Source organism: Saimiri boliviensis, chromosome 2 (genome assembly GCF_048565385.1).
Source record: "Saimiri boliviensis isolate mSaiBol1 chromosome 2, mSaiBol1.pri, whole genome shotgun sequence".
Taxonomy (NCBI): domain Eukaryota; kingdom Metazoa; phylum Chordata; class Mammalia; order Primates; family Cebidae; genus Saimiri; species Saimiri boliviensis.
Genome location: NC_133450.1, coordinates 158,380,845 through 158,408,729, shown reverse-complemented (window position 1 = coordinate 158,408,729; position 27,885 = coordinate 158,380,845). Strand labels below are relative to the sequence as shown.

At 41.0% G+C, this 27,885-nt stretch overlaps 1 protein-coding gene and 1 pseudogene across 1 annotated transcript in view; both read left to right on the top strand.

Annotated features, from left to right (window-relative positions):
- The window catches only part of SPATA6L (spermatogenesis associated 6 like), a 288,921-nt gene extending 261,655 nt beyond the window's left edge, over window positions 1–27,266 (top strand). Inside the window, exon 14 of the mRNA XM_074394761.1 lies at window positions 27,194–27,266. The gene's annotated coding sequence lies outside the window, so the exon portion shown is untranslated. The remainder of the gene's footprint in view (window positions 1–27,193) is intronic.
- On the top strand, window positions 10,749–10,865 carry LOC120360728 (U6 spliceosomal RNA; annotated as a pseudogene).
- Window positions 27,267–27,885: the final 619 nt, after the last annotated feature.

Below are 27,885 nucleotides of genomic sequence, written 5' to 3'. Positions count from 1 at the left end.
GCAAGTCCAAATTTTCCCCCTACTTGCTCACTGACCATTTTCTGTTCCAGTTTAGGCAGCTCTGTAATTAGGGTAGTAAATTCAAACTCAGGCCCACTGGATCATAAAGGCCATAGAAAAGATAATTTATTATTGGCAGTAAAAAGAGAATCAGATTAAAACAGAGCCCTTCTTACATGTTTAACAACAGTAAAGGAAAAAGATCATCTCCTCTTAACTAATCAAAGTTAACATTACTAACAATGGAGAAACTAACATAATGCCCCTCCTGATAAGATGTAGGAAGAAGGACAGCAATTACTTCTTTAGTTTTCCTGCCAAAAAAATGCATAACCTGAATTTAAACACAAGTAAACATCAGCTAAATTCAATGTGGGGGACATTTTACAAAATAACTGGCTCCTTTATTTCCTTCCTTTCCTTCTTTCCTTCTTTTTTTTTTGATGGGATCTTGCTCTGTTGCCAGGCTGGAGTGCAGTGGTGCAATCTTGGCTCACTGCAGCCTTGCCCCCTGGGTTCAAGCAATTCTCCTGCTTTAGCCTCCTGAGTAGCTGGGACTACAGGCACGTGCCACCATGCCCAGCTAATTTTTTTGCATTTTCAGTGGAGACGGGATTTCACCGAGTTGGCCAGGATGGTCTCGATCTTCTGACCTCGTGGTCCACCTACCTTGGCCTCCCAAGGTGCTGGGATTACAGGCGTGAGCCACTGTGCCCGGCCCAATAATTGGCTCTTAATCTTCATAAATATCAAGGTCAGAAACAGAAAGAATGACTGAGAAAATGTTCCAAATTAAAGGGGGCTAACAAAACATGACAACTAATGCAATGTGGGATTAGGTCTTGGGCTGGAAAAACCAAATGGTTAGAAAAGATATTTTAAAGCATTGGATGAAAAGAGAATATGGAATGTGGATTGGGTAATAATACTGTATCAATGTTAAATTTCCTGGTCTTGATAGTCGCAGTTTGGTTATATAAGAGGATATCCCTTTTAAAAAGAAGTAAAATAATACAATGAATATTTAGTAAGGGGCATAGTGTCTCCAAATTTACTCACAAATAACTTAGGGGATAAAAGTCATAACTAGAGTTAGAGCTAGAAATAGAAATAGTAACAAAAATAGAAACAGAAATGTGTATGTAGAGAGAGACAGACGTGCATATATAACAAATGGAGAAAATAGAAAATGTAAGCAACCAGTGAGTGTGTGTAAAAGATGTGAAACATTTCTTGTACTATTATTGCAAAATATACAAACTAATTTATATAAAAAGACTGCCATTGATTACAATAAACAATTTTTATACACATCATTATGCAAGTCATTTTTTTTCTATCAAATTTTCCGAAGTGGGATTGTGGATCAGGAGAAACACCCTCACTTTAAAAAACAAGTTAAGATCAAATATGCAGTGAATCAGGAAGAATAGTGACCTAAAGGCATAGTTTTGGATTTCTTTCCAGTTACTTCATTCTGGCAAAGGGCATCTATGCATAATGTCCTCTTGTGTATTTCTACTTATCATTATAAGCACTTGTAGGATTGACTCAGACAATGGGGCTACTTTGAGGTGCTCCCTTGGGTGATAGCAGAAGCAAATCATTCATTCATTTAGAAAGATAAGAATGTCATGAACAGGGTGTCCCTTCTCCCTTAGTTTTAGTACTTCAAAGGATGCTACATTTACCAAGTAATTTGGGAGAAAGAAGAAAACATTAAAGTTCTGGACCAGATAAGAGAAAAAGCTGAAACTGTGTCTCCGTTAAAAATCTAAGGTTTGGTGCCATACTGAAAGATAATTGACTTCAACTCCCTTCCCCAGAAGGGGTTACAGATACCAGTGAGGTGGGGAGGAGGCAGGTTCTACCTAGACCATCCTAAGATCCCCTGGGAAATATGTATGGTTTTTAAAAATTTAATTTAATTTTAAGTTCCGGGAAACGTGCAGGATGCGCGGGTTTGTTACACGGGTAAACATGTGCCATGGTGGTTTGGTGCACCTATCAACCCATCACCTAGGTATTAAGCCCAGCATGCATTAGCTATTTATCCTGATGTTCTTGATCCCCCGACCCATGACAAGCCCCAGTGTGTGTTGTTCCCCTCCCTGTGTCCATGTGCTCTCATTGTTCAGCTTCCACTTATGAGTGAGTACTTGTGGTGTTTGTTTTTCTGTTCCTGTGTTAGTTTGCTGAGGATAATTGCTTTCAAGTCCATCCATGTCCCTGCAAAGGACATGGTCTTATTCCTTTTTGTGGCTGCATAGTATTCCATGGGGTGTATGTAACACATTTTCTTTATCCAGTCTATCATTCGTGGGCATTTGCATTGATTCCATGTTTTTGCTATTTATTGAAAATAGTACTGCAATGCATATGCATGCATATATCTTTTTTTTTTTTTTTTTTTTTTGAGACGGAGTTTCGCTCTTGTTACCCAGGCTGGAGTGCAATGGCGCGATCTCGGCTCACCGCAACCTCTGCCTCCTGGGTTCAGGCAATTCTCCTGCCTCAGCCTCCTGAGTAGCTGGGATTACAGGCATGCGCCACCATGCCCAGCTAATGTTTTGTATTTTTAGTAGAGACAGGGTTTCACCATGTTGACCAGGATGGTCTCGATCTCTTGACCTCGTGATCCACCCCCCTCAGCCTCCCAAAGTGCTGGGATTACAGGCTTGAGCCCCCGCACCCGGCTCTGCATATATCTTTATAATAGAATGATTTATATTCCTTTGGGCATAAAACCTGTAATGAGATTGCTAGGTCAAATGGTATTTCTGGTTCTAGGTCTTTGAGGAATCGCCATGCTGTCTTCCACAATGGTTGAACTAATTTACATTTCCCCCAAAAATGTACATTTATAAGAATATTAACAGTACCAGGTCCTGGATGTGTGTTTTATTGTACTAAGTGCTTTATCAAAACCCTATTAACAGTACAGATCTCTATCCGAATTTCCTACTCTTGAGATTATTTAAATGTGATTTTCCCCCCAAATTTTAACTAAATCTTTACATATCTGGTGGAATAAACCGAACATCTCAACCTACCCCAGCCCAGCACACACACAGACACACACACACACACACACACACAGAAAGACACACACACACACACACACACACACCCTCTTAGAATGGAAGAAACCTAGAAATGAGGAAGAAGCTACTTGAACTTGGTGTTAGGTGACACAGGCAGAGCGATTTTCAGTTATTGGGAAAAACCTTAATAGAAGAGGAAAAGAAAAAAGTCTACTGTTATTAATTCAAAAGAAGTAGAGTTAAAGTTATACCAGTAAGAGAACATACCCCCTATATAGACTAGACAAAGCAATCTTTGGAAGAAATTGCTTTTCTCACAGACACATTTGATTGTCTATAAGGAATTTCTGAAGGAAATCTAGAGGCAGGCTCTTCTGGAGGTGAAGTATCCCCTGCCCCCCACTGTCCCTTCCACCACAGATGAATGTGTCTATGAAAGACAGATCAGAGGGAGCCTCACTGGCTTCCAGCTAAAGCCAGAGGCAGCAGAATATTACGGACTAGAGAAGTGACTGGGTCTAAGGCTTTCTATCCTTGCAGGGTCAGTGGGGAGAGCTAGAAAGGGAGAGGGGAGACAGAGAAGAACGACATCCAAACAGAGGAGGAGAAAACAGGAAGATAAGGAGACAGAGAAATAGGCCAGAAGCAAGCCTGTGTGGAGATAAAAGGCCCCAAATGTGGAGAACTTACTTCCCTTCTGAGACAGAAGGAAGGGCATTAACTTTTTAAAAAAGAGACAATTCCTGTTTCTGCCTCCGGCTTTTTACTGCTTTGGTCGTACATGAATCCTTCAGAAAGACAATGATCTAAACCCTCTCCCAGTGGAATCCAAGGAGGTAGAAAGTTGGGATAAGGAGAGGTAGCCCCGTTGTATAGGATGAGCATCTATCCCGTCCCACAGTGGACTACTGGTTGGGGAAGAGCCACCACCAACTCTGGATCATCCAGCCTGGGAGAAAGGCGACTTCCTTACTCCTTTGACTTCTTACCCTCTTCAGAGTGTTGCTGAAGATATCTGTGTGGGGCCAGAGAGGCTGGGCACTCCGAGGGTTTAAGCATATAAACTCTACCTGAAGTTTGAGAAGTTTATCAAGCGCCACTGGGCACGATGGCATATGTCCATAGTCTCAGCTACTCAGGAGGCAGAGGAGGGAGTATCACTTGAGCTTCGACATTTGAGACTGCAATGAGATATGATGGCACCACTGCACTCCAGCCTGAAAGTATTAGTGAGATCGTTTCAAAAAAAAAAAAAAAAAAAGGCCTTTTGTCAAGTACCTAATATATAAAACATAATGTCTGGGTTTGGACTGCCACAAAGTCTACTTGTGCTGTTTCCTGCACATAGTGCAAAGTATTGCACCCTCTGCATATTATGAATGATTGCTCTCAATACATAGAAGTAATTGCATACCTCAGCTGCAGCTGCTGCTTTCCCCCTCCAATTTTATTCTCCACAATTTGAAAATTTTCAGAGATCTTCAAACATGTCATGATCTTTCAGGCATCTATACATGTCTATAGTTTCCTATGCCTCAAATATCTCTCTTGTCTCCTCTGCCAGAAACTTTTTATTTGTCTGGGTTTTAGCCCATTGCAGCACATAGTATTTGTTCAGGAAGTGTTGATAGAATGAAGGAATGAATGAATGAATGATTCCCTTCTCCACTGTCTTAGAAACTGTATGTGTCACTCATTTTACTTACTACACTGTTGCCTCTTACGTATCTGCCACAGATTCTTGATAGCTAGCACTGTTGCCTGGCAGGATAAACCAATAGAAGAGAGCCTGAAATATAGCAGATGTTCAGCAAATTATTTCTGAATTGATCTGAACTGTTCACTCACTCTTGGACATCTGCTTAGCCCAGTCCATAGCCACACCAACCTGAATGTGCCCAATTTTGTCTCTTGGAGACACACTGTGGAACATGGTCAGTAGATGTGTCCTCACTGGTGATAGAAGAACAATTAAAGAAACTCTGAGCTTATCCACCACATTTGGGCACCTATATGTCTGCGTGTGGTGCAGTATGTGTGTGTTTTTTCAAATGCAGGTATCTTTGTAATAGGGTTTTCTGGCTTGACATGATGTGATTGTCTTGGGCAGAAGTCAGCACACTTCCAATGTCTGGGACTCAGAAGTATATCCAGCTGGTTATTTTGATTTAGATTCTTTTTTTGAACTCTAAATTTTTTAATTAGTTCAAGATCTAAGAACCTTTGGACATGCAGACTCTAAAGGACCATATTTCACAAACATGGGCTTCTTAGTTCCAGCAGGCTTTGGAAGTCCCATGTGGCTCCATGCACCGTGAGATGTCCAGGCAAAATGAAAGGGGGATCTGAGGAAGCTTCACTGGCCTCCAGCTAAATCCAGGGGCAGCAAAATATTACAGACTAAAGAAGTGACTGGTCCTATGAGTTTTGGGCTGTGAGTCATGTCACTCCCTCACAGCCTATGAGTTCTAGGCTGTGAGTCATGTCACTCCCCACATTTGTATAGGGGGGAAATCCAGTACTTCCTTGAAAAGGGGAGGAGATATTCATGAATGAGCAACCTAGATGAAGGCAAGAAAGCAGAGCTGTTAGGAGAATAGATTTTGAAATTAGCCCTGAGGTTGAATCTCATCTCCAACCCTTATCAGATGTGCAACTTTGGGCAAGTTACTGAACAGCTCTTAGTCTCAAATAATACCTATGTGACAGGGTTCCCTAGTGATTCAGTGAGTTAATGCACATCAAACATGCAGCTCAGAGTAGGTACTCAGTGGCTGCTGGGTCATTCATCCAATTCAGGTGGACGAAGGCTGTGGTACCTCAGTCGACCTAAGTGCTCTTACTTTGGTTTTGCGTATAGAATCCCCTTAAAATCAACAACTGTTGGTACCCCTACTCTACCCACCTTTCTTCACTTTCTAACATTTTGAAAAATCTAAGAGCTTAGATTTCCCAAATATGTGATCTAGAGAGTATCTTTTGTTCTAGGAGCAGCTTACTATCTAATGTCATTTGGAACATTTTTTGACTATTATTATTTCAAATACTTTTCCTGCTTTATTCTCACTCTCTTTTTTCTGGGACTCCAAGTACATATATGTTACATGATTTTATATTGTGCTATGAATTCTGCAGGTTGTTTTATTTTTTTGTCAACCTTTTTTTTTTTTAACCTTTCTATTCTTAAGATACATTTTATTGATCTGTTTTCAAAGTCACTGACTCTTCTGCCACTCCAGTCTGCCATTAAGTCCTTCAGGTTAATTTCTCATTCGTTGTTGTCATCCTTATGCTTTGTTAAGGAAGATCTGTGGAAAACCCATGGCATTTCCCAAGCCCCTCTCACTTGGCAGAACTGAACTTCTAAACTCTGTCTCCTCTGTAGATCTTGCCGGGGCTTGGTTATGAGCATTATTAGGGCAGGTTTAGAGTATGCCTTGCTCTGAATCATGCTCCTTGCTGCCATGGTGTAGCCATGCTGGTGTCTCAGCTGATTCCTGGCTTTGTTGAAAGAGATGCAGCCCAGTCCATAGCCACACCATCCTGAATGTGCCCAATGTTGTCTCTTGGAGACACAGCATGGAACATGGTCAGTATATGTGTCCCCGCTGGTGATAGAAGAACAATTAAAGGAACTCTGAGCTTGAGAAAGACCTGAGTAGGGAGGGAATGGGGAATGGATGAAACATGGGAAGCGCTGTCATATCACAGAAAGGAGGGGCAATGTCTTTATGGCCTAGACCTAGCACTCATGAATGGAGACTGAAAGGAGATTGTTTTCAGCTCAAAATACAATGAATTTTCTAATTGTTAAAGTAGTCCAACAAGTGGAATATCCAGCAGGGAACAGGAGAGAGAAAGATTGCTATCAGTAAAAGTAACAAAAGGTTAAATAATCCTTGTAAACAATGTTGAGAGGATAGCCTCATCAAATGAGCATTGAACTTAAGGACTTTTGTGGCTCCTCCCAACATGGCATCATTTGGTTCATTGATTATTGTGAGTTATTTTAGTAAAAACACTAGCTGTGTATTCACTGTAGCGAGGGAATCCTCCTTTCCCTTCTGCAACGGCAGGTTTCTGGCCGTGGTCATTGAAACTAAGGGGTTTCCATCTGGCCACGCCTAACTGCCATGGCCTGGTTCACTTAAGGAATCTGGACCTTTTTTATGTTTTTTCCTCTATTTCTTTTTTGGTCTTTCTACAGCTATTTCCTAGTAGCTCCTTGGAATTTGAGGACAATTGACTGGGGTCATTCCCCAGTATTGTTTGGAGCAAACTCATACATGTTTCAGGGGACTTAAATCTTCTTTTCTTCTGCTAAATTCTTCCCTTATACTCAACTGTCTAAGGGCAAAGGAAACCCACCCAGCCCCTAGTTCCTATCATTAAAGTTCATGAAACGAGAAACATGGGAAAACATGGCCTTATCAAATTATAAGGATGATAAAAGTCAGAGATTACAGCCTGGTACCAAAGGAAACCTCACAGCAGGCTCTGGAGGGAATGCATGCAAAGTGGCATCAGTGCCCACCTAAGGCCAGAGATGTCTGGAACTCTAAGATTGGAACCCTGAGGAGGACACTCTAGAGGACCCTCTGGACCTCAGACTCTTCAAAGAGGATGCTCTTGGCAGAGGTTCTGAGGGCATGTGGAGCTGGCCATACCCCTAGCTATGCTGGATATAGTCAAATCTTATCAGAACATAAATTATGAGGTCTTACGTTGAAATTTGCCATTATAACATGCAATTAAAACTACTGGAAACAGTTTTACATGCAAGGTGTGTAAGAACAGTAGAATGCTTGCCTTTTTGGTAAAAGGTTATAAAAGATTTTTGCATCTTTACAATTTCTGAGTCATTATTTTGGCAAAATAAATAATTTATGTTAATCTGGATTTCCAAAATTAAACTTCAGTTTCAAAATTGTCTTTCCTAATTCCTGGCTTTCTGGATGAATCTGAGGGCCCTGAAAATACCCAGAAAAGAGGTAAAAAGGATTATTTGACATGTTTAGGTACGTGGGATTGCCAAAATGATGTTTAATCTTCTTTAGGTTATATTTTTGTGAATAATACTAATATATATTCCTAAATTTTATGATAGTTCTAATATTCTAATGTCTAAGTGTATGCTATCAATTATAATTAGTTATACTAAGTTATAGTAAACCACAAAAATAACCAAATTTTCTTGTCAGTGTTATGTACCTAATTTGGAGAAACAACTGGTATCCAAGAGGATATAAGTCCAATGTTAATTAAGCATGAACTGGTGGAGAACCAGGATATAATGATCCAAATTTAATACATTGGTACAGTGACTTATAAATTACTAAAATAGTTTATAACCAACACTTGATCCCATATTCCTGGGAAAACAAAGTTTCAGGTACATTTGGTAACCTGGTGGGCCATTTAAACATTTTTTAAGGGGATTTCATTCAATCGTTACTTTTAATGCATGTTTTCTGGTTGTATAAAAGCATTCCCATGCAAGAGGGCTGATGTTATAAAGTAGATCATTATTATTATTGTTATTTTGAGATGGAGTCTTGCTCGGTCACCCAGGCTGGAGTGTAGTGGCATGATCTTGGTTCACTCCAACCTCTATCTCCTGGGTTCAAGCAATTCTTGTGCCTCAGCCTCCCGAGTAGCTGGGAGTATAGGCCTGTGCCGCCACACCCAGCTAATTTTTTGTGTTTTTAGTAGAGACAGAGTTTCCCCATGCTAGCCAAGATGGTCTCGATCTCCTGACCTCGTGGTCTGCCCACTTCGGCCTCCCAAAGTGCTGGGATTATAGGTGTGAGCCACCACACCTGGCCTATAAAGTAGATCATTATGCTACAGTGTATTTTCACCAGGCAAAAAAGCTTTTTGTGGTTTGGATCTTCTGAGAACATTGGAAAAAGACTGTCTTTGCCGTCCACACTACAACAAAACTTTGGGAATTAGAACTTTGGGTTCATGGTCTCACAACTGAGAAGGGTCCCTCCATGCTCTTGGAATTGTGCACCTATTGGAAACCTGGAGGTAAAGCTAACCAGGGAAATTTCTCCCAAGAAGACGGTGGCATCCTTGATGTGAACTGCTTTTTCCAAGTTCACAGATTAAGACTTCTACTATCACGAAACTCTTACCTTTTCTTGCTTATGCCTCTACAAACATAGAAGTGGAAAAGGAGTCTGTCATGTGCACTTATGGAGTATACTTTTATTTGTGAAGAAGTTTGCAGCCAGTCTTATACATGGATAACTGTATACTTTGATAGATAAAAGACAAAGGCCCAATGCAGGTAAAAAACTTTAATGGTACATGTGTTGTCTCATAATCAGTCAAAAGCAAAACATTGGTTCACTCCTCTTAACCCACATCATGGGTTAAAGAGAACATTGCCAGAAGGCCTTCACTATTCTAAAAGGGCATCATTTGTTAGGTCCTTTTTCCATGGTTTAAAATAAAAGAAACTATGATTAGAAATGTTTCTCTCATGATAGGTTCTATAGCAAATTCTACTGTAAAGGCTATAGTTACGCAACAGACTTTAAATCCTCTTGTGAAAGTTATGCCAAATAATAGAATTGGCTAAACAGGAAAGTGCCTGTGCAGCTGCTGGCACTTGTGGCCTATGGGGAAATACATCAAATGAAGATTATAGAAATTCATTGGTAGGAGATTGATGAAGAAATTGCTTAGTCGGCCGGGCGCGGTGGCTCAAGCCTGTAATCCCAGCACTTTGGGAGGCCGAGGCGGGTGGATCACGAGGTCAAGAGATCGAGACAATTCTGGTCAACATGGTGAAACCCCGTCTCTACTAAAAATACAAAAAATCAGCTGAGCATGGTGGTGCGTGCCTGTAATCCCAGCTATTCAGGAGGCTGAGGCAGGAGAATTGCCTGAACCCAGGAGGCGGAGGTTGCGGTGAGCCGAGATCGCGCCATTGCACTCCAGCCTGGGTAACAAGAGCGAAACTCCGTCTCAGAAAAAAAAAAAAAAAGAAATTGCTTAGTCAAGTGTGTGAACTCTTTACCTAGCTCATTCTTTGATCTATTTAATTTTAGGAGTTTTTGTTTGTGGGTAACTTGTATAAGAAGCATACTCCAAACTCTTGGTATTATTCTCACAGTAGTCATAGTAATAATCTCCCTGGTGCTCTATATTTATATTCTCTCAGAGGTTTTAAATGCTTGCATGCAGCCATCTCTAGAATGTCACATGGTCTCTTTTCAATTTGAATGACAAGAGCTGAAAGAAATGTGCAACCATGAGTACACTGTAACCTGTAAATGACATGCTGAAATTAAAGAAAAAAGACCGTTTGTCCTTCTGCCTGCATAAAGTTTATGGGAATCACATCTCTCAGTGGGGAGATGAGGCAGGAAAATAGGGTCTGGAGGCAGGGAACGTAAGTTCGATTCACACTTCAGCTATGACAGGAAATATCCTCTCCATAGGGCGTAGGCCAAGTAGATGATTTTGTAACCTAATTTTGTCTTCTCCATTTACATAGGGTGTACCCCAAATAACCAGTGGAATCCTCTAGTGGGTATTTAAACTCCCAAAAATTCTGTAATGGGGCCTTTAACTCCTATGCTCAGGCGCACTCCCAAACTGTGGAGTGTACTTTCATTTTCAATGAAATCCTTCATTCCTTCCTTTCTTTGTGCATTTTGTTCAATTCTTTGTTCAAGACACCAAGAGTCTGTGCACCCTTCACCGTTAACACATATAATAAAATTGGAAGGATACAGAGAAGACTAGCATGCTCCTTGTGCAAGGATGGCATGCAAATTTGTGAAATGTTTCATTAAAAAAAATTTTAATAGGGCCAGGCATGGTGGCTCACACCTGTAATCCCAGGACTTTGGGAGGCTGAGGCAGGCAGATTATGAAGTCAAGAGATCAAGACCATCCTGGCTAACATGGTGAAACCCCATTTCTACTAAAATACAAAAAGTAGCTGGGTGTGGTGGTGTGCACCTGTAGTCCCAGCTACTCGGGAGGCTGAGGCAGGAGAATTGCTTGAACTTGGGAGGTGGAGGTTGCAGTGAGCTGAGATTGTGCCACTGCACTCCAGCCTGGCGCCTGGTGACAGAGCAAGAATATGTCTCAAAAAAAAAAAAAGATTTTAGTAAATTTTAATATTTTTTTAAAAAAGGGAAAAGAAAAGAAAAACTAATGAAAATAAAAACAAAAATAAAAATATTCCTGGCTACACACAAAAGATTTGGCCATGAAAATGTTCATCGCAGCCCTATAATACATGCTTAAAGATAAAATTTTTATTATTATAATAACTGTAAAATAGCGTAGTAAACACACACACACACAAAGTTCCTTCTGAGTGGGGTGATTAGAGGAGATTCTATTTTTATTCTCTGTCTATTATTTCCTCTGCTGTGAACATGTGCTATTACAGTAAAGAGAATAATCCAAATAAAGCATTTAAGGAAGGGATAAATTCCTCATCCCAAGGGGTGGTTTGTCACTGGTTGGCCGTCAGTGGTGAGGAACCAAAGATGATGGGAATAGGGATCTCAAGGTATTTCTTTGTGTCCTGAGGCATTCTCTGTTAAGTGTCACTTGATTGGTACAGATGGTAAGCCTATGCAGAGATTAGAATCTCTCTCTAGGTGCGCTTAGGGGTGGGGTGAGCCTTGTGGACCAAGAAGAATAACTGTATTTTCTTTCTTTTCTTTTCTTTGTTTTCTTTCTTTTTTCTTTTTCTTTTCTTTTTTTTTTTTGAGGTAGAGTTTCGGTCTTGTCTCCCAGTCTGGAGTGCAATGGCACAACCTCAGCTCACTGCAAATTCTGCCTCCTGGATTCAAGCATTTCTCCTGCCTCAGCCTCCCGAGTAGCTGGGATTACAGGTGCCCACAACCACACCTGGCTAATTTTTGTATTTTTAAATAGAGACAGGGTTGTGCCATGTTGGCCAGGCTGGTCTCGAACTCCTGACCTCAGGTGATCCACCTGCCCAGGCCTCCCGAAGTGTTGAGATTAGAGGTGTGAGCCACTGCACCTTGCCAAGAACTGCATTTTCTAGAAGGCCAGGCTAGATCTGAGGTTCATGAATGAGTCTAACATCTATATTGCTTGGAAAATGCAGCTTTTGGGTTTCAGGTATCAATTTCTATCTTAGGGGTTAGGAAAATACTTGAAATTTTTAGTTGTAGAGGGAATCCATGGAGAAATGGAATGTGGGAAATTCAAGGAATTGCAGAAACAGTCCTGCAGGCAAACTGCAGCCCATGAGATCCTAGCCATTGTCAGTTCACTGTGTACAGTAAACTGTTCCTGAGGAGTGTTAGGAGTTTTTTCCTGTTTTTAGAAATTCAAAACACACTTCAAAATATATTGTTCCTTTATTTTTACAAGAAATTTCTTTCTTTTTTTTTTTTTTTTAACCCTGAACCACATGGAATAGATTTACAAGTAATTTCTAAAAGGTTGAGGTGTCTGTCCTTGGTTTTTGCTGCTCTGTTGAGCAACATTATGAATGTGGTATAGCTGAATGCTGACAGGTGAGTTGAAATTGTGACAATGACAGTTACAACCCAAGGTTGTGCAACAGCATCTGGCTCCAGGTTCCCAGTTTGGAACCCAAGGAAAGGAAAGTCTTTTATCTGATATGTTTTGGATGTGTTCAGGTCTGATGTTTTGGATGTGTTCAGGGGGAACCTGAATGGAGTGGGAGTGGGAGACATGGGATGGTAGGAAGAAGACCCACAACTCTGTGGATATTAACCAGCTGGTGTCAGAAATTTTTCAAAAGGAAATGGAATTTATTACCTAGGCCTTGAATAAGCAGTAAGCTGGGAGACCATGATTTAGGTTAGGAGCAAGGCAGTGGGTAGCATCTTGCTGTCCAGGGAAGAAATGAGATGTGTGTGTGTGTGTGTGTGTGTGTGTGTGTGTGTGTGTGTGTGTGTATGTATGTGTGTGTGTATATGTGTGTATGAAGTAATGAAGAAAGGAAAGAAGAAAGAAAGGAGAGAGAGAAAAAGAAATAATTTCAGTGCCATTAGCAAACACTTGACCATGAGTAATAGTCCTTGTTAAAGAACACAAAGCTGATTTTGACAACTTTGAAAATAAATTTTTGTCTACATTTGGAATTTCTAGAAAGTTTTTTTTTCCAGTGAAGGTGAGTACTGGTTAACCGAACAGCATTATCTAAAAAGTGGTTTCATTTTTCCTCCTCTGGCAACATTGCTATTGTTTCAAAAGATCCCTCCATGATGGAAACCCCTTGTAAGGTCCAACACCCTGTGTTCACCACCAGTGCGCTCCACAAAGTGAGCAGGAGGAAAATGTGTACACCTCACTGGCACAATCTGTGAACAGTGTGCTGGGCCGTAACTGGTTAACCTCCAAAGGTCACAACTTCTTCAGTACCAAGTGGGAAAGAAAGGAGACTACTTTCATCTGACCTGTAAATGAAATGACTGATCAGCAGCCACTGGCACACAAACTCCCCCAGCAGATCACTGAGAAATGGGGATAGTTCCATGAATATTTAAGGCGGGAAGTCTTGAAGGAGAGGAATTTAGGGGTTCGTGTTCCCTCCAGGACCAGCTAGCTAACAAAGGCCTTTATTGTAGACAAGGAGAAACCCATTTCAACTACTGGAGATCCACTTACCATTCAATACCTCCCTCTTAATTAAAATTTAAACCTCTGAACATAGAAGTTTGTGGCCAATCAACACAGAGAGGCTGATTATCCAGAAAATCTACTTTTCTGGAAGTAAGCGTTCAAATGGAGATGATTAAGTCATAATATTACCTAAGAAAGATTTTAGGGGACATTTGGAGACTTCTTTTGGAGACATAAATCTAGATTTTATTTTATTTTAACCATCTGAATAGATTTGTAATGCATCCAGAGAATTAGAATGTAGAAATGTTGAAATATGGCCAGGTTTGAGCTTATGTAGAAACTTCTTTTGGAGAACATGCTGTTCTTAATCTGTTAGTAATTAGAAGGAATACTAAACGGCTTCTTCCAGAGGTGAAGGTTCTATGTCATCTTAGATGATACATAATAAATGACTCATGGTAGAACCACATTAGTTTGCTTATCCATGAATCAAGAATAATTTAGTCAATAAGAAAGTAGAAGATAAAAAGAAAAATTAAGCTTGCAAACAATACCTCCAAATGTTATGGAAAATGAATGAGATTGTAAAGGGTGAATAAAAAATGCAATCTGGTTGGAGTTTAGTTTCGCTTGCAAATTCGTTAAGCATTTATTTCTGAAGTTTGTTCTATAGAATGTTAATGCCAAGAAGCTAGTGCAATGACATCTTAGGCCTTGGGCCAATGGGAGGCCTAATTCTGCTCTTTTTAGTTCTTGCTTTCTCACAGGAAGCCTGGCAGCCTCAGGGTATGCCATCATTTCCTTTCAGAAAACCCAAGTTATTGGTACTGTTGAAGTTTTGCGGTCTATTTTCTTGGTAAGGTTTCTGCAACTCCCTCTTAGGAAAATAGATGGGAAGGTGGATTCAAGCACATAATTAGTGAATCCAGGAAGGTCAAATTTGGCTATGTGAGATGCCCTTCCCTGAGCCAGAAATATTAATTAGGCGGCAGTGACACCAGCTGGTCTTCCTGGGAATTTTCCCTCATGTAATTCATTAGAAAATGAACAGATTTTTGTGGTCTGCCTAAATTGTGTTAGGTACAGTAAAAGCTACATAATAAATGAAAGGGCCCTGATCTTGAAGGGTTTATCATCTGAGAATTATTAAAATATATATGGATACTGTCTCAACCCTATAGTACCCACCCCTTACTGTAGAATTTTGTCTCAGGAGGTTAGGACAGGGAGTAGGGCCTGGTATCTATATTTTTCTCAGAATTCTGATGATCACTCAGGTTGTGGAGTGATCAAGAGGAAAACTGATTGATAACTTACCTGGAGAAATACTCTAGAAATCAGAGAACAAAAGAACCATAGGAATTCAGACTAAGCAAGATCATGTTTGTGTGAGGTAATCAGAGAGGCTTCCAGGAGGAAGAGATTCTTGTAGAATTGTGTGAAAAAGCAGAGAAGTTAAAAACAATCACAGTAATAAGGGATAATCAGGGAGGTATTCCAGGATGGGGAAAAGGCATTTTATTCCCTACACATACTGTTTAATAATGCTCTGACTCTCCAATGAAATTTCAGTTTTCATTCTGGATTCTTCTGGAACAAATGAAATGTTCTCCAATCTGTACTTTCAACACCTAGTGTAATCATATTTACCCTGATTCTTCCAGATGTGTCATCAGGGTCTGGCCAGAAAAACAAACCACTCTAGATGTTTCAATTAGAAGAGATTTGCTACAGATTTTGGTATTATGGGTGTTGAAACAGATAAGCAAGGGAGCCAAAGAAGCAAAAAGGGAAAAGGGTGACATTCAGAGATTAGTATCTGCAGAGAGAAGCTACCAGCCTTAGGAACTGGGGGAAGAAAACTGAAGAGGAGTTGTCAAAGTCCAGGAGAGGCTTTAGGGAGTTCCACCCAGCCTGTGCTGGGACTGCCAAGCATGGTCTCCCTGGCCACAGCTGGAACCAAAAAAGAAGGGCAATTGCAGCACAGCCTAGGATCACTGAAAGGACACAGCTACTTCCAGAAGCAGCAGCAGAAACAAGAGAGTATAAGAAAGAAATAATGGCCCTTCCTCTTGCCAGACATAACAGAAAGCCAGCACAGCCCCAGCAATACAGACTGGATGGAATAAGATGGAAGTGGCACTGAGGGGCAGCAGGTAGACAACTGATACACCAAGTAAAATGAACCAAGAAATACTTCCTTTGGGAAGACAGACATGGCCCAGCTGGAGGATCATGCAGGCAGTATTACTGCAAAATATGCCTGAGTGCCATGACAACCACTTAGCAGCTCCGTCCATAAAAATCAGACAATGAAATCTGTGAAGTTTCGTGAGTTCTATGTGACCATGCAACTCTTATCTTGTCTTTTCCTGTGTTAACTTGATTTACCCATCCATCTGTCCATCCGGTTTGGCCTACTATATGTCAGACAATGTTGGGCTCTTGGGATCCAAAGATAATGCCATACTGCCCTGTTTATCTTATGCCAGGCAGGCAGTGAGTGAACAAATTTGATTAACACAGACAATACTGCAAGCGATATCCATGTAATTCATTCTTTATACTTTTCAAAGTGCTTTCTCATCTTCTATTCTAAAATTCCTGTAAGATTTTTTTTTTTTTTTTTAGAGACGGAGTTTCACTCTTGTTACCCAGGCTGGAGTGCAATGGCGCGATCTTGGCTCACCGCAACCTCCGCCTCCTGGGTTCAGGCAATTCTCCTGCCTCAGCCTCCTGAGTAGCTGGGATTACGGGCACGTGACACCATGCCCAGCTAATTTTTTGTATTTTTAGTAGAGACGGGGTTTCACCATGTTGACCAGGATGGTCTCGATCTCTTGACCTCGTGATCCACCCGCCTCGGCCTCCCAAAGTGCTGGGATTACAGGCTTGAGCCACCGCGCCCGGCCGTAAGATATTTTTAAACGGTATTTTCATCTTGAATTCACTTTATTTCCCCACCAACAAATTTTCCATGAAGATTATATGTCATTTTCTTATAAACATAAAGTCATTCACATTTTTGCTGTTTTCTCACTTAATTGGTTCTTCATCTCCATTTTGATGAGTAAGATTTCCCCTCTGACCAGTGACTTTGCTAAATTTCTCTCATTTTGTTTACACCTCACCAATTTGATCATCCCCCAGACTAGCTATCCTGTGGCCATTTCTGCCTGTCCTCCCACACTTTTCTTCTAATTGTATATGGCTGCTTTTGCCCTTGGGTTTGTACATTTTCCTCCATGGTCTTCACTAACTGGCTCTTGTAGATCCACCTTAGAGACATTTTGAGAGAAAAGACCATTGCAGGGAGTCCCTCTCTTCACACTCCACCCTTGGGTCTTGTCTCTCCCATCCCAAAACTTTATATTGAATTAAATCCACATTCTGCTTTCTACCAGTTTCTTTCTTACTTTATTTAAAAATCTTAACTATGTGTTTATATTTGATTGGTAATGACCTATGTTTCTCAAAGTATCCTCAAAGAACTACTTGCCTCTGAATCAGCCAGGTAGCTTTCTAACTATCCAGATTTCTTGGCCAACTTCAATCTTACTGACTCAGAATCTCTGGTGTGGGGCCCAGAAATCTGCATGGTTAACAAGTTCTCCTAGGTGATTCTGATTATGCAAGTGTGAGATGTACTGATAGAGGTCTTTGTCTTCAGCTCTGACATTTAAATTTTTATCTCCTTTGGTGCTTTAAAAAACATTTTTGTTATTAACAGAATAATCTTTTTTTATCACCAGACTTTTTGATGCGCAGTAATGATTTGAAGTTTTCCCCCTTATTTCTGAAATCATTTTGCTTTGAGCCAATTGTTATCTTTGTGTATGTGTGTGTGACAGAGGTTTTTTATTACTTAGAGTATTTCAAATAATAGCAGAGAGTTATTAAAAAAAAAAAAAAAAAAAGGAATGCAGGGAAGATGGCCGCCTAAGAACAGCGCAGGACTTCAGCTCCCAGTGAAAGTGCAGAGGGTGAGTGGACGCCGCATTTCCAGACGAACTCTTATTGCCCACAGACCAGGAGATACCCAGGCAGAGGGGTCGCCAGCGTCGCAGTCCCAGCCGGTGTGGCTGTTTTGGCCCCCGCGGGGCTGATTCCGCCCGCGCGGCTGCTGTGACCACTCCCTGTTGCTGCGGTTCTCCGTACAAAAGCCACTGGTCTGGGAGCCCTCTTAGCTGGCGAGCAGAGCCCTGAGACGGCAGAGTTGCCCATTCATCTGAAATAGCGAGTCAGGCCAGGAGATTCCTAGGCAAAAAATCCGCCAGGAGCCGGTGCCGCGGTTCCAGCCGACTCCGTGAGTCGCAGCACGGGAGATCCCGGCGCCTTTTCAACAAGCAACTGGAACGCGGGGTCGTTCAACTTAAAAGAAAAGACTCTGAGTCAGGGAGCCAGGTGATCAGGCTCGGTTGGTCCCACCCCTCCACCCCAACAACAACGAAAACAAAAACAGTAATTGGAAACCCTCTGGGTTGAGCCCTCCAAACCAAGCACAGCTGAACCGGGACGGTCCGGTTCCGTGGGGGAGGGGCTTCCGCCATTACTGAGACTCTCCACCACTACGGAGGCAGGCTGCCGTTGCCGAGGCAACCTGCCACAACAGATAGAGTCCCCCATAACAGAGGCGGGGCCACCATTGCCGAGACAGTTCTAACTACGCCCATATAAAAAGGACTACAGGGAAGAGCTCAGGGCAGCTGGGCAGAGCCCACAGCAGCTCAGCAAAGCCCCTGCGGGCAGGCAGTGGCTAGGCGTGCTGCTAGCTGGGCGGGTCAGACCTGAAAGAAAAATCAAAAAAGGCAGTAGTGCAACGGAAACTCATAAAGCTCCAACTCCCTGGGACAGAGACAGACAACAGGTGGATAAACCCACAAAAATGGGAAGAAACCAGCGCAAAAAGGATGAAAACTCCCGAAACCAGAACACCTCTCCTCCTAAAAGGGATCACAACTCCTCACCAGCAAGGGAACCAGACTGGATGGAGAAGGAGGGTGATGAAATGACAGAATCAGACTTCAGAAGGTGGGTAGTAAGAAACTACAGTGAGCTAAAAGAACATGTTCTAACCGAACGCAAAGAAAAGAGGAACCTTGAAAAAAGATTGGACGAACTGCTGACGAGAATGGACAGCATAGAGAGGAGTATAAGCGAATTGATGGAGCTGAAAAACGCAACACGAGAACTTCGTGAAGCATGCACAAGCTTCAACAGCCGAATTGACCAAGCAGAAGAAAGGATATCAGAGGTCGAAGATCAACTCAATGAAATAAAAAGAGAAGGCAAGAACAGAGAAAAAAGCGCAAAAAGGAATGAACAAAATCTTCAAGAAATGTGGGACTATGTGAAAAGACCTAATCTACGTCTGATAGGTGTACCTGAATGTGATGAAGAGAATGAATCCAAGCTGGAAAATACTCTTCAGGATATTATCCAGGAAAACTTCCCCAACCTAGCAAGGCAGACCAATATTCAAATCCAGGAAATACAGAGAACACCACAAAGATATTCCTCAAGAAGAGCAACCCCAAGGCACATAATCATCAGATTCACCAGGGTTGAAATGAAAGAGAAAATGCTAAGGGCAGCCAGAGAGAAAGGTCGGGTTACCCACAAAGGGAAGCCCATTAGACTCACAGCAGATCTCTCAGCAGAAACCCTACAAGCCAGAAGAGATTGGGGGCCAATATTCAACATCCTTAAAGAAAAGAACTTTCAACCCAGAATCTCCTATCCAGCCAAACTAAGCTTCGTAAGTGAAGGAAAAATAAAATCCTTTGTGAACAAGCAAGCACTCAGAGACTTCATCACCACCAAACCTGCCCTGCAAGAACTCCTTAAAGAGGCTCTACACATATAAAGGAACAACCAGTACCAGCCACTCCAAAAACACACCAAATGGTAAAAGAGCATCAACACAATCAAGAATCTGCATCAACTAACCAACAAAACAGCCAGGTAGCATCAAAATGACAGTATCAAATTCACACATAACAATACTATCCCTAAATGTCAATGGACTAAATGCCCCAATCAAAAGACACAGACTGGCAAATTGGATAAAAAGTCAAAACCCATCAGTGTGCTGTATCCAGGAAACCCATCTTACATGCAAGGATACACAAAGGCTCAAAATAAAGGGATGGAGGAAGATCTACCAAGCAAATGGAGAGCAAAAAAAGGCAGGAGTTGCAATTCTCATCTCTGATAAAATAGACTTTAAAGCAACAAAGATCAAAAGAGACAAAGAAGGACGTTACATAATGGTAAAAGGATCACTGCAACAAGAAGAGGTAACGATCCTAAATATATATGCACCCAATACAGGAGCACCCAGATACATAAGGCAAGTTCTTAATGACTTACAAAGAGACTTAGACTCCCACACAATAATAGTGGGAGACTTTAACACCCCTTTGTCAATATTAGACAGATCAACCAGACAGAAAATCAACAAGGATATCCAGGACCTGAATACAGACCTGGAACAAGCAAACCTAATAGACATTTACAGAACTCTCCACCCCAAATCCACAGAATATACATTCTTCTCAGCACCACATCACACCTACTCTAAAATTGACCACATAATTGGCAATAAATCACTCCTCAGCAAATGCAAAAGAACAGAAATCATAACAAACAGTCTCTCAGACCACAGTGCAATCGAGTTAGAACTCAGAATGCAGAAACTAACTCAGAACCGCACAGCTTCATGGAAACTGAATAACTTGCTCTTGAAGGTTGACTGGATAAACAATGAAATGAAGGCAGAAATAAAGATGTTCTTCGAAACCAATGAGAACGAAGACACAACATACCAGAATCTCTGGGACACATTTAAAGCAGTCTCTAGAGGAAAATATATAGCAGTGAGTGCCCACATGAGAAGAAAGGAGAGATCTAAAATTGACACCCTATCATCAAAATTGAAAGAGCTAGAGGAGCAAGATCAAAAAAACTCAAAACCTAGCAGAAGACAGGAAATAACTAAGATCAGAGCAGAACTGAAGGAAATAGAGACACAAAAACTCTTCAAAAAATCAATAAATCCAGGAGCTGGTTTTTTGAAAAGATCAACAAAATAGACAGACCACTAGCCAGATTAATAAAAAAGAAAAGAGAGAATAACCAAATTGATGCAATAAAAAAACGATAAAGGGGATATCACCACAGATTCCACAGAAATCCAAACCATCATCAGAGATTATTACAAACAACTCTATGCACATAAACTAGTAAACCTGGAAGAAATGGATAAATTCCTGGACACCTGCATCCTCCCAAGCCTAAACCTGGAAGAAGCCGAAACCCTGAATAGACCAATAACATGGTCTGAAGTCGAGGCAGCAATAAAGAGCCTACCACCCAAAAAAAGCCCAGGTCCAGATGGGTTCACAGCTGAATTCTACCAGACATACAAAGAGGAGCTGATACCATTCCTTCTGAAACTATTCCAGACAATCCAAAAAGAGGGAATCCTTCCCAAATCATTTTACGAGACAAACATCATCCTGATACCAAAACCCGGCAGAGACTCAACAAGAAAAGAAAATTTCAGGCCAATATCCATGATGACCATAGATGCAAAAATCTTCAATAAAATACTGGCAAACAGATTGCAACAGCATATCAAAAAGCTCATCCACCATGATCAAGTAGGATTCATCCCGGGGATGCAAGGCTGGTTCAACATACGCAAGTCCATAAACGTAATTCACCACATAAACAGAACAAAAGACAAAAACCACATGATTATCTCGATTGATGCAGAGAAGGCTTTTGACAAAATTCAACAACCCTTTATGCTAAAAACCCTCAATAAACTAGGTATTGACAGAACGTATCTCAAAACAATAAAAGCTATTTAGGACAAACCAACAGCCAATATCATACTGAATGGGCAAAAACTGGAAGCATTCCCTTTGAAATCTGGCACTAGACAAGGATGCCCTCTCTCACCACTCCTATTCAATATAGTACTGGAATTTCTAGCCAGAGCAATCGGGCAAGAAAAAGAAATAAAGGGTATCCAAATTGGAAAGGAGGAAATCAAATTGTCTCTATTTGCAGATGACATGATTGTATATCTGGAAGACCCCATCATCTCAGCCCAAAATCTCCTGAAACTGATAAACAACTTCAGCAAAGTCTCAGGATACAAAATCAACGTGCAAAAATCACAAGCATTCCTATACAACAATAACAGACTTAAAGAGAGCCAAATCAAGAACGAACTGCCATTCACAATTGCTACAAAGAGAATAAAGTACCTAGGAATACAACTAACAAGGAACGTAAAGGACCTCTTCAAGGAGAACTACAAGCCATTGCTCAACGAAATAAGAGAGGATACAAACAGATGGAGAAACATTCCATGTTCATGGTTAGGAAGAATCAACATCGTGAAAATGGCCATACTGCCCAAAGTAAATTACAGATTCAATGCTATTCCCATCAAGCTACCAATGACCTTCTTCACAGAACTGGAAAAAAACACCTTAAACTTCATATGGAACCGAAAGAGAGCCCGCATAGCCAAGTCAATTCTAAGCAAAAAGAACAAAGCAGGAGGCATCACACTACCGGACTTCAAACTATACTACAAGGCTACAGTAATCAAAACAGCATGGTACTGGTACCAAAACAGAGATATAGACCAATGGAACAGAACAGAGGCCCCAGAGGAAATACAACATACCCACAACCATCTGATCTTCGACAAACCTGACAAAAACAAGCAATGGGGAAAGGACTCCCTGTTTAATAAATGGTGTTGGGAAAACTGGCTAGCCATGTGCAGAAAGCAGAAACAGGACCCCTTCCTGACACCTTACACCAAAATTAACTCCAGATGAATTAAAGACTTAAACATCAGACCTAATACCATAAAAACCTTAGAAGAAAATCTAGGCAAAACCATTCAGGACATAGGTGTAGGCAAGGACTTCATGACCAAAACGCCAAAAGCAATGGCAACAAAAGCCAAAATAGACAAATGGGACCTAATCAAACTCCACAGCTTCTGCATGGCAAAAGAAACAGTCAGTAGAGTGAATCGGCAACCAACAGAATGGGAAAAAATGTTTGCAGCCTACCCATCTGACAAGGGGCTGATATCCAGAATTTACAAAGAACTAAAGCAGATCTACAAGAAAAAAACAAACAAGCCCATTCAAAAATGGGCGAAGGATATGAACAGATACTTTACAAAAGAAGGCATACAGGAGGCCAACAAACATATGAAAAAATGCTCATCATCACTGGTCATCAGAGAAATGCAAATCAAAACCACATTGAGATACCATCTCACACCAGTTAGAATGGCGATCATTAAAAAATCGGGAAACGGCAGATGCTGGAGAGGATGTGGAGAAATAGGAACACTTTTACACTGTTGGTGGGAATGTAAATTAATTCAACCATTGTGGAAGACAGTGTGGCGATTCCTCAAGGACCTAAAAATAGAAATCCCATTTGACCCAGCAATCCCATTACTGGGTATATATCCAAAGGATTATAAATCATTCTACTACAAGGACACGTGCACACGAATGTTCATTGCAGCACTGTTTACAATAGCAGAGACCTGGAACCAACCCAAATGCCCAACAATGATAGACTGGATAGGGAAAATGTGGTACATATACACCATGGAATATTACGCAGCCATCAAAAACGATGAGTTCACGTCCTTTGTAGGGACATGGATGAACCTGGAAACCATCATTCTCAGCAAACTGACACAAGAGCAGAAAATCAAACACCGTATATTCTCACTCATAGGAGGGTGTTGAACAATGAGAACATATGGACACAGGGAGGGGAGCACTACACACTGGGGTCCATTGGGGGAAAATGGGGGAGGGGCGGGGGGATGGGGAGGTGGTAAGAGATAGCATGGGGAGAAATGACAGATACAGGTGAGGGGACGGAAGGCAGCAAACCACACTGCGAAGTGTGTACCTACGCAACAATCTTGCATGTTCATCACATGTACCCCAAAACCTAAAATGCAATAAAATAAAAAAAAGAAAGAAAGAAACAGAGTTAAATACATGTCTAATTAGCAGGCACCAAGAAGTCAGATTTATTCTGTTAGAACTTCTTAAGGAAGAGTCAATAATGAACCAATTATAAATCTTTCTCCTAGCTGTATACAGCTAAGATGTCTTCTAGGTTTGAAACCTTGTCCCAAAATACTCCTGTGGAAGAGAGCTGATATTGATGCACTATAGATAGTGAAAATGAGGCTCAGAAAGAGTAGGGGACTTGTGGGTGGTCACATAACTAGTTAATTGCACAGCCAAGATAGGAAGCAAGTCCTCCTGGGACTCTTTCACTCTGTCTGCCTCTAAGTCAGACCTCCTCTTTTTAGTTTGATGCAGGCATCCCCAAACTTTTTACACAGGGGGCCAGTTCACTGTCCCTCAGACCGTTGGAGGGCTGCCACATACTGTGCTTCTCTCACTGACCACCAATGAAAGAGGTGCCCCTTCTTGAAGTGCGGCGGGGGGCCGGATAAATGGCCTCAGGGGGCCGCATGCAGCCCACGGCCTGTAGTTTGGGGATGCCTGGTTTGATGTCTGTGCTAAAACATATACAGACGCATACGCGCACACTTGCTCCTATTCTTTGCAATGTAATATGACATGTGTCAAATATTGGTCCTTTTTGCCCCTGTCTTTTGCAAAAGCAAAGTGAGCTCCTTTCTTCAAGAGCAAAAAGATATTTGAAAATGCCTCTGTCATTGTTAAGGACACTGCAAATGAATATGTTTTATTCCCTGAGTGGTGCGGACTGCAAATGGAGTGGGATGGTGTACACTGAAGTGAAGCAAATAGTAATGATAATTTCAAGGTCCACCGAAACAGGAGAAAACAAGTCAACTGCCACCATCCAGTGGAAATGAAGCAACTTGAGGTTTAGCTCTCAGATCCTAAAATCTCATCAACTCAAAACAGCTTATAAGCATTTCCACATTTGATCTCCCACCTCTGGATAATTGGTACTAAAAGAAGGGACTAGCGTTGTCAATCTTCCAAAATGGCTGAAAAATCCAGAGTCATTTAGTCAGCTTTGCAACATGTTATCTTTAGCATTTGAATTTGGGCTTAATATATTTTGAGAATTGTTAACATTTTAAATAACATTAACATGGTGTTTTGCCAAACCCCGTTAACCTTAGTAGGGAAGGCACCAGGTTCAAGAGGATGAGGAAGAGACCACAGCCAGCAAACAAGACATGGGGCTTACATACAGGGGAGACAGTGCAGTGACGGGGGCTGGACCGGGGAACTGCATTATGTACAGATATGGTACAGTGGTAGTGAGCTGGACAACATATCTGCCTTCCTAAAGTTCAGCAGTGGTGGGCTGGATAACATAACTGTATGGCTGAGAAGCTGCAGGCTAGGCAGGAAAACCACAAGCACTTGCAAACAGCATGCAGCTTATATATCGTTTTTACTAACAATCTCCACCCGTCAGCCTTCATTTAACCCAGAACACTTGGCCTCAATCCCCTGTATGGTCTGACAGGGGCTCAGATATCCCTCATAGACAAAGAATCAATCTCTGGGTTGGCCATACCCAGATTCCTTAACTTGGAACACACATTCAGGTACTGCTGCCATACGGGGTCATTCTAAAGGTATGTTTAAGTTATTGCTCTCAGGGGAGTTTACCCTACACATGGTATTGAGAAACAAAAAATAATACGTGCCTTTCTCATTTTGCCTCTGGATTTAGGATTTCCTCCTTTATATAATCCATATCAGGAATAGTGGGTTATTTCCCATTGCACCAACCAAAATGGAATCTCTCTTTCTCTCTGTTTCCATTATATATATAATTATTTTACCTGTTTCATTGCGTTGATGTAAGGTTGCCAGAGAAAATACAGGGTGTCTAGTCAAATTGCAATTTCAGGTAAATAAATTTTAGGTATAAACATATTTTAAGGCCTTCTCTTCCTTGTTCTTCCCGGAGTCAGGAAAAGCTGGATTGAGAGGGCAAAAGAAAAAAGTTATATATAAAAAAAAGCTGTTTTAAATATTTCAGAGAAACAATGAATATGTTTTTAGAGTATCCGAAATATTTCTGATAAACATTGAATAATTGCACATGGGATATACTTATACTAAAAAAGTATTCATTTTTTTTTTCTCTGAAACTCAAATTTGACTGGCGTTACGTAATTTTGTTTTCAAAACCTGGCAACCCAGACCGAGGATTAAATGAAATAATATCTATACAGTATCTGGCACATAGTAAATGTTCATTAAAATTATTTTTATAGTTGAGCTTCTACAGACCCTAATAAGTGGTAATAATTAGCCCTGGTATATTACCTTACTATCTCCAAACTCCTCTCATGTTCACGATCATTCTGATCCTTTAATGGTTCTGTGGTATCCCCATTTACCAGATGAATAAATTAAGCCTCATACACATAAGTTTTACTGGCTTCAGAGTAATCCACTGTATGCTTTACAATCTTTTACTTTATAGACATGCATTTTTGAATATTGATTTAATATTGGTTGCTATTATAAGTATTATTAAACGAGCATCTCAGAGCATGTTTTTTACAACTATGTTAAAAACTTCTTAGGTTAGAGATCAAGACTGTTTTCTCCTCCACTGCCCACCAAAAAGTAGTGCATGGTAAATATTGCCGAAACAAATGCAACTTTTAGATTATTGCTAGCTTTGTCTAATAATGAAAAAAAAAAGTAACATTAATAGCATCTTATGATACATCAGCCATATTCTGGATGGCCTACATTTCCTAATAGAATCTTCACACTACTTTTTGTGAAATAAGATAGCATTATTACCCTGTGTTAGGGTTCTCCAGAGAGACAGAACTAGTAGGATATATGCATATATATGAAAGGGAGTTTATTTGGGAGAATTGGTTCATGTGATCACAAGGTGAAGTCCCACAACAGGCCCTCTGCAAGTTGAGGAAGAAAGAAGCCAGTAGTAGTTCAGACCAAAGCAGGGAAGCCAACAATGCAGCCTTCGGTCAGTGGCCAAAGGCCTGAAATCCCCCAGCAAACAACTGGTGTAACTTCAAGAGTTCAAAAGCTGAAGAACCTTGAGTCTGATGTCTAAGGGCAGGAGGAACAGGAGGAAGCATCCAGCACGGGAGAAAGATGAAAGCCAGGAGACTTAGCAAGCCAGCTTATCTCACCTACTTCTGCCTGCTTTGTTCTAGCTGTGCTGGCAGCTGATTGGATGGTGCCCACTCATATTGAGGATGGGTCGTCTTCTCCCCCTTCACTGACTCAACTGTCAGTCTCCTCTGGCAGCACCCTCACAGACACACCCAGAAGCAACACTTTACCAGCTCTCTAGGCATCCTTCAATCCAGTCAAGTTGACACCTAACATTAACTGTCACACACCCCATTTTACAGATCAGGACTTTGAGGCACAAAGAGGTTAGAGAATTTTCTGCCCAGTTATTGGGCTAGTAAGGCAATCTCAGGTGGTCTGGCTCAGAGACTGCATCCTTTGCCATTGCATATTCAGCCTCCAGCAGTGGAATCAGTGGAATCAAAGAACACGCACATTTGCAAGCATCCTGATGCGTATTGCTGTTACCTTCTGGAAGGACTATGCCTGTACACTCTTCCACCAGGAACACGTAAGTGTCTCAGTGCAGCCTTTCCAGCATTGAGTATTCTCTTCAAAACTTTTTTTTCTCATATTTGATAGGTTATAAATAGTACCTAATAGTTTTTGTTATATTTATTTGATTACAATAGGTTGAGCTTTCTTTTTCATCAATTGAAAAAGTTATATTTCTTCTTTTATAAGATGTATAGTTACATTAGTACCCTCTGGCATGTTAGGATGAAGTACCTACCTACGAGGCTTCTATTTTCATGACTTGTGAATGACTTGCAAAAGTCAGCTTTGCTTGTCTTTTAGCTTTGTGTTTGGACATTTGGCTTATGAAGTTTAAATGTAAATAGAAATATGTCAGTCTTTTGTGATTCCTTTTGTTGCTCTTGTGTTTAGAAAGAGAGCTTATAGGTTCTACTTTTTAAACTGGATATTGTCTTCCATTGTTTTTTCAAAAGCTCTCCCCAGGAAAAACAATCTTCAGCCTTTGCAATCAATTCTTAACACCTGAAAACATGGATTACCTTTTTTTTGTAAGCTTTCCCCCACCAACCTGTTTCCTTCCTAACATCCTTCCTAACAGAAGAACCCTTTGT